The sequence below is a fragment of the Cetorhinus maximus genome, chromosome 38 (assembly GCF_964194155.1).
Source record: "Cetorhinus maximus chromosome 38, sCetMax3.hap1.1, whole genome shotgun sequence".
NCBI classification, from domain to species: domain Eukaryota; kingdom Metazoa; phylum Chordata; class Chondrichthyes; order Lamniformes; family Cetorhinidae; genus Cetorhinus; species Cetorhinus maximus.
Window position 1 is genome coordinate 666,855 of NC_135916.1, and position 6,971 is coordinate 673,825.

At 44.5% G+C, this 6,971-nt stretch overlaps 1 non-coding gene across 1 annotated transcript; it reads left to right on the plus strand.

Annotated features, from left to right (window-relative positions):
• Positions 1-6,749: 6,749 nt before the first annotated feature.
• trnad-guc (transfer RNA aspartic acid (anticodon GUC)) lies at positions 6,750-6,821 on the plus strand. Its single transcript has one exon. It is a non-coding gene; the product is annotated as a tRNA-Asp (tRNA).
• The last annotated feature ends 150 nt before the right edge of the window (positions 6,822-6,971 follow it).

Consider the following 6,971-nt stretch of genomic DNA (forward strand, 5'->3'; position numbering starts at 1 on the left):
CTGGTGATAGTGTGCTTTCAGGTCTACATGTCAGTGGGATTTGGGGTGTTCGGTGATAGTGTGCTTTCAGGTCTACATGTTAGTGGGATTTGGGAGTTCAGTAATAGTGTGGTCTCAAGCCGTAATATAACTGTGATTTGGGGTTTCATTGTTGGTATAATTTGTGGGTTCAGTGGGATTGTGGTTTGGGGCCTAAGTGTTAGTGGGATTTGTGGATTCAGTGATAGTGGAATTTGGAGCCTAAGTGTTGTTTGGATTTGTGGGTTCAGTGATAATGGAATTTGTGACCTAAGTGTTAGTGGTATTTGTGGATTCAGTGACAGTGGAATCTGGAGCCTAAGTGTTCATGGAATTAGGCAGTTCTGTGATAGTGTGCTTTCAGGTCTATGTGTTAGTGGGATTTGGGGGTTCAGTAATAGTGTGGTCTCTGGCCTAAATATAACTGTGATTTGGGGGTTCAGTCTTAGTAGAATTGTTGGGTTGAGTGAGAGTGTGGTTTGGGACCTAAGTGTTAGTGGGATTTCTGGGTTCAGTGATAGTGGAATTTGGGGCCTATGTGTTTGTGTGATATGTGAGTTCAGTGATAATTAGTTTGAGCATTCAGTGTTAGTGAGATTTGTGGGTGCAATGATAGTTGGTTATCAGGCCTAAGTATTAGAGGGATTTGATGGTTCATTGATAGTGAGGTTAGGGGTTTCAGTGAATGTGTGCTTTGAGGACTACGTGTTATTGGGATTTGAGGGGAGCGTTTGGGGCCTAAGTGTTAGTGGGTTTTGTGGGTTCAGTGATAGTTGGAATGAAGCATTCAGTGTTATTGGGATGAGGGAGTCCAGTGATAGTAGGGTGGGGCCGAAGTGTTAGTGGAATTTGTGGGATCAGAGACAGTGGAATTTGGTGCCTAAGTGTTATTGGGATTTGTGTGTTGAGAGAGAGCGCGGTTTGGGGCCTAAGAGTAAGTGGGGCTTGTGGGTTCCGTGAGAGTGGAATTTGGGGCATAGGTGTGAGTGTGATTTGTGAGTTCAGTGATAAATGGTTTGGGTGTTCAGTGTTAGTGAGATTTGTGGGTTCAGTGTTACTGAGGTTTGTGGGATCAGTGTTAGTGAGATTTGTGGGATCAGTTGTATTGGGAATTGGGGCCTAAGTGTTAGTGGTATTTGTGGGTTCAGTGTTACTGGGATTTGTGGGTTCAATGTTGGTTGGTTATCAGGCTTAAGTATTAGAAGGATTTAATGGTTCAGTGATAGGGGATTAGGGGTTTCAGTGAAAGTGTTCTGTCATGCCTAGGTGTTATTGTGATTTTGGGGGGTTCCGTGTTAGTGGGATTTATGGGATCAGTGATAGTGGGATTTGGGGCGTAAGGGTTAGTGGGATTTGTTAGTTCAGTGATATTTGAAATTGGGGCCTAAATGTTAGTGGAATTTGTTGTGTCAATGAGATTGGGATCTGGCGCCTAAGTGTTAGTGGGATATGAGGGCTCAGTGTTAGTCGAATTTGGGGCCTAAGTGTTAGTGGTCATTGAGGGTTCAGTATTGGTGGGATTTATGGGTTCAGTGCTGGTGTGATGAGGGAGTTCCATGATACTGTGCCTTCAGGCCTACATGTTATTGAGATTTGGGGATTCAGTGATAGCGTAACTTGGGGCCTTAATGTTAGTGTGGTTTCTGGGTTCAGTGATAGTGGTATATGGAGCATTTATGTTAGTGAGGTTTGTTTGTTCATTGATAGTGGAATATGGGATTTAAGAGTTAGTGGGAGTTGTGTGTTCAGTGATAGTGGGATTAGTTAGTTCTGTATTAGTGGGATTTATCAGTTCAGTGATAGTGTGCTTTCAGGTCTACATGTTATTAGGATTTGTGTGTTCAGTGATAGTGCAATATGGGACATAAGTGCTAGTGGTATTTGTGGGTTCAGTGTTAGTTGGGATATGGGGCCTAATTGTTAGTGGGATTTATTCGTTCAGTGATATTGCGATTTGAGTCCTGGGTTTTTGTGGCATGTGTGGCTTCAGTTTTATTGGGATTAGGGGCCTAACTGTTAGTGGGACTAGGGAATTCAGTGATAGTGTGCTTTCAGGCCTACATGTTATTGGGATTTGTGTGTTCAGTGATAGTGGGGCTTGGGGCCTAAATGTTAGTGGGATTTGCATGTTCATTGGTAGTGGGATTTGGGGCCTAACTGTCTTGGGATTTCTGGGTTCAGTAATAGTGGAATTAGAATCCAAAGTGTTTGTGGGATTTTTGGTTTCAGTGATAGTGGAATATGGGACCAAAGTGTTAATGTTAAGTGTTTCTTTTCAGGGATTGTTGTTTTTCAGACCTAAATATTAGAGGGATTTGGGGCTTCAGTGATAGTTCGGTTTGGCTCCTAAGTGTTAGTGGGATTTGTAGTTTAAGTGATAATTGGTTTTGGGGTTCAGTGTTATTGGGATTCCTGGGTTCAGTGATAGTAGAATTTGGTGGCAAACTGTTAGTGGGATTTGTGGGTTCAGTGAGATTGCGGTTTTGAGCTTAAGTGTTAGTGGGATTTATGGGTTCAGCATTATTGAGTTTTGTGGGTCCATTGATAGTTGATTTTCAGGCCTAAGTATTAGAGGGATTTGGGGGTTCAGTGACAATGTTCTTTCAGGCCTACGTGTTATTGGGATTTGGTAGGGGTCAGGTTTGGGGCCAAAGGGATAGTGGGATTTGTCGGTTTAGTTATAGTGGGGTTTGGGACTTCAGTGATAGTGGGATTTGGGACTTCAGTGATAGTGGGGTTTGGGTCCTAATCATTAGTGGGATTTGTGGGTTTAGTGATAAAATTGTTTGGGGGTTCAGTGTTAGTGGGAGTTGGGGGTTCAGTGAGATTAGGAGTTGCAGCCAAAGTGTAAATGGGATTAGTGGGTTCAGTGATAGTTGGTTTTCAGACCTAAGTATTAGAGCGATTTAGGGGTTCAGTGTTAATGGGATTAGGGGTTTCAGTGAAATTGTGCTTTCAGGCCTAGGTGTTGTTGGAATTTAGGGGGGTGTTTAGTCATCATGCTGTTTGGGGCCTAAGTGTTAGTGGGATTCGAGAATTAAGTGATAGTGGGATTTGGGGGTTCAGTGTCAGTGGGATTAGGGGGTTCATTGAAAGCGTGCTTTCAGGCCCACGTGTCATTGGGATTTGGGAGGGGTTCACTGAGAGTGCAGTTTGGGGCAGAAGTGTTATTGTAATTTGTGGGTTCAGTTATAGTGGGATTTGTGGGTGCAGTTATAGGGGAATTTGTGGGTGCAGTGTTAGTGGGGTTTGGGGGTTCGGTGTTAGTGGGATTTGTGGGTTCAGTGTTAGAGGGATTTGTGGGTTCAGTGTTAGTGGGACTTGGGGGTTCGGTGATGGTGGGACTTGTTCCAACACAATAGTGTCCACTATTTCGTGAGAGGTCCACCCCTGCTAACTGTGAATGGCGATGAGCTTTTGGCTTCACATGCCCGGGTATCCGGGAGGTAAAGGCTGCTGATATTCGGGCAATTTCAAAATCATGTCATTCACTGACCATTTCCACACCAGTAGCTCGGTGAAGGCAGCTTGAGAGGAAATACCTGTTTTAATCCTGTTCCAGTTGTGTGATCTGCAGTAATAAATGTCAACGTTAATTTCCATTAAACTGCCAAGTGCAGGAGTTGAAACTGGACAGAAACATTCTCATACTATTGCCACATCTTGTCTGGCAGATGAACCCCGTGGCAATGTGATTCACTGCTAAACCCAGCTGCATTTTATTCTTGGATCCACCACACACTTCCGTTAGCCTCCTTCCCCATTGCTTTCCTCCTTTCTGAATCAGCAAACAATGCACGTTGGAACTTGCTCCTTATCCACATCTGTGCTTGTTAGTTCCTGACTGTCGCCCCTCTTACAATGTACAGTCTAACCCGTGAGAATGGGGTTGCTTTGACTCTGTTATCTTCCTATCTCTAACTAATAAATATAATCGAACCACTGTATGTATTCCAGCTCAGCCCCCTACATTTATATATCACCGCTGCTATGTGTCGCCCAACTTTCCCACTTTTGAGTTTGAGGACTCTGGGTCTATACTCGATGGAGTTTAGAAGGATGAGGGTGGGGATCTGATTGAAACTTACAGAATACTGAAAGGCCTGGATAGAGTGGACGTGGGGAAGAAGTTTCCATTAGTAGGAGAGACTAGAACCCGAGGGCACAGCTTCAGAGTAAAGGGAAGACCTTTTAGAACAGAGATGAGGAGAAACTTCTATAGCCAGAGAGTGGTGAATCTATGGAATTCATTGCCACAGAAGGCTGTGGAGGCCAGGTCATTGAATGTATTTAAGAACGAGATAGATAGGTTCTTGATTGGTAAGGGGGTCAAAGGTTACAGGGAGAAGGCGGGAGAATGGGGTTGAGAAACTTGTCAGCCATGATTGAATGGCGAGGCAGACTCGATGGGCCGAATGGCCTAATTTCTGCTCCTATGTCTTATGGTGTCTAAGATGTTTCTATTTGTAAGAGAGACTAGGACCCGAGGGCACAGCCTCAGAGTAAAGGGAAGACATTTTAGAACAGAGATGAGGAGAAACTTCTTTAGCCAGAGAGTGGTGAATCTATAGAATTCATTGCCACAGAAGGCTGTGGAGGCCAGGTCATTGACTATATTTAAGAGTGAGATAGATAGGTTCTTGATTGATAAGGGGATCAAAGGTTACGGGGAGAAGGCGGGAGAATGGGGTCGAGAAACTTATCAGCCATGATTGAATGGCGGGCAGACTCGATGGGCCGAATGGCCTAATTTCTGCTCCTATTGTCTTATGCTCTTATGGTCTTCCTATCCTGGCCTTGGCCTCGAGAATGAGACATACTATCCGGACTTGTAAATAAAGGGTGGTTCATTCAATATCATTGGTTCAGTATCCTGGAAGTTCAAAAGCAACCCCACTGCAGGATAGCCATCACTATGGTGTCTGCAAGAAATCTAGTCCTAGAGCATTTGAGTGCATCGAGTGCTGAGTAATGGCGCCTTGATTTAGCCTCCATCATACCACATATTGTGGTAGGTCCCGTGAGAATTTCTCACTAATTTCGCATGAATTAGTTAGCAGTGAAGCCAATCTTTTCCTACTGCCCCCACCCCCTTTCACATCACTGGTACCCAGTTGCTCGTTCAGCGGGATATCCTTTACCCTCTACTGAGCCCCAGAAAACTACTGCCCTTCCAATCAGATATCCTTACATGCGGCGTGGGACAGGGGCGCCCGAATATCAGTTCAAAAGTTTCGAACTGACTATTTCCAAAGAAGCATAATTGACAGATGTTTAGATATATGGAGTTAAATAGTGGGGGTGTATAAGGTTAATAGAGATATTACAACCGGCGGCCTAGCGGACATACCAGTGGCCAAATAAATGAGTAATGGCCATTGAACAGTTATTATCATCGTATTAGCCATATCCCCAGAAGACCATAGGCATAGGGTCATAAAGTGCGACAGCACATCGTGTCTGTCTTGGCCATCAAGCACCTATCTATTTTCACCACATTTCCCAGCACTTGGCCCACAGCCCTGTATGCTATGGCGTTTCAAGTGCTCATCTGAATGCTTCTTAAATGTTGTGTGGGTTCCTGCCTCTAACACCCCTTCAGACAGTAAGTTCCAGATTCCAAGCACCCTCTGGGTGAAAAAAAATGTTCCTGCAATCCCCTCTATACCTCCTGCCCCTTACCTTAAATCGATGTCCCCTGGTTATTAACACCTCCGCTCAGGGGATAAGTTTATTCCTATCTACCCTAGCTATGCCCTTCATAATTTCGTATGCCTCTATCAGGTGCCCCCTCAGCCTTCTCTGCTCGAAGCAAAACCACCCCAGCCTATCCAGACTCTCCTCATAGCTGAAACACTCAAAGCCCAGGCAACATCCTGGTGAATCTCCTCTGCACCCCCCTCCAGTGCAATCACATCCTTCCTATAGTGTGGCGACCAGAACTGCACACAGTACTCCAGCTGTGGCCTCACCAGCCTAACTGGCCCGAGCATCCCTCTATATTAGAGCGACAACTTTGGCAACTGGTAGTTCGAGCTACATAAGCGAACGATGTACGGCAGCCGGTACGGGGATTGAAGACATATTGTTGGCATCATTCTGCATTCCATTCTAGGATATAATACATGTAAACAAATGCACACAACGTGCATTAGGTTGTTGAGTTAGAGCCACGAATATCCGTGTGAGAACATCACCTATTGCCAATCACTAAAAAAGTGGCTTAACATGAAAAGGACAGGGTGTTTAATAATTTTAGTTTTAAAAATAAGCCTTCAGGGCAAAGAGAAGAAAGTGAGTTGGGGAGGCAGCAGTGATTAAAGATTCTCAGATCGCTAAGGAGCGTGAAGTTGAAGACACCTGAAGGGTTTGCTATAATCTTCCAGTCTCCCTTAGATAAGAGCGAGGTGTTTGCTTTCGCGAATAGCTGGTACCTTTAAATTGTACTAGCTTTCCACAAGAAAGAGTGTAAAGGATTCCTAGTAACCACAGGTCGATTTGTTTAATCATTAGTGCTGTGCAGTTTGTCTTAAACAATATGCAAGGCGTGGGGTGGTGAATAACAAGGGGTGGGAAAGGGCTGAGTTCATTAACGTAAATCAACACGGGTTGTAAAGGACAAACGACATGTGTATTTTCTTTTTTAGATGAAGCAACAGGCTAATCAACAGATGTGACCCTTCTTTAGCCTTATCATTTGTTCATAACATTCAAAGACAAGTGCTATCAATTCCTCGGTAGTATAGTGGTTAGTACCCCCGCCTGTCACGCGGGAGACCGGGGTTCAATTCCCCGCCGGGGAGGACGTTATCTTTGAGGTGTCAGCTGTGGCTCAGTTCATAGCACCCTCGCCTTTGAATCAGAAGGTTGTGGGTTCATATCCCACTCCCGGAAACTAAGAACTGTGAATGTACTTGAAAAAGTTACAACCTGAATTCTCAAAAGAGTTAAAT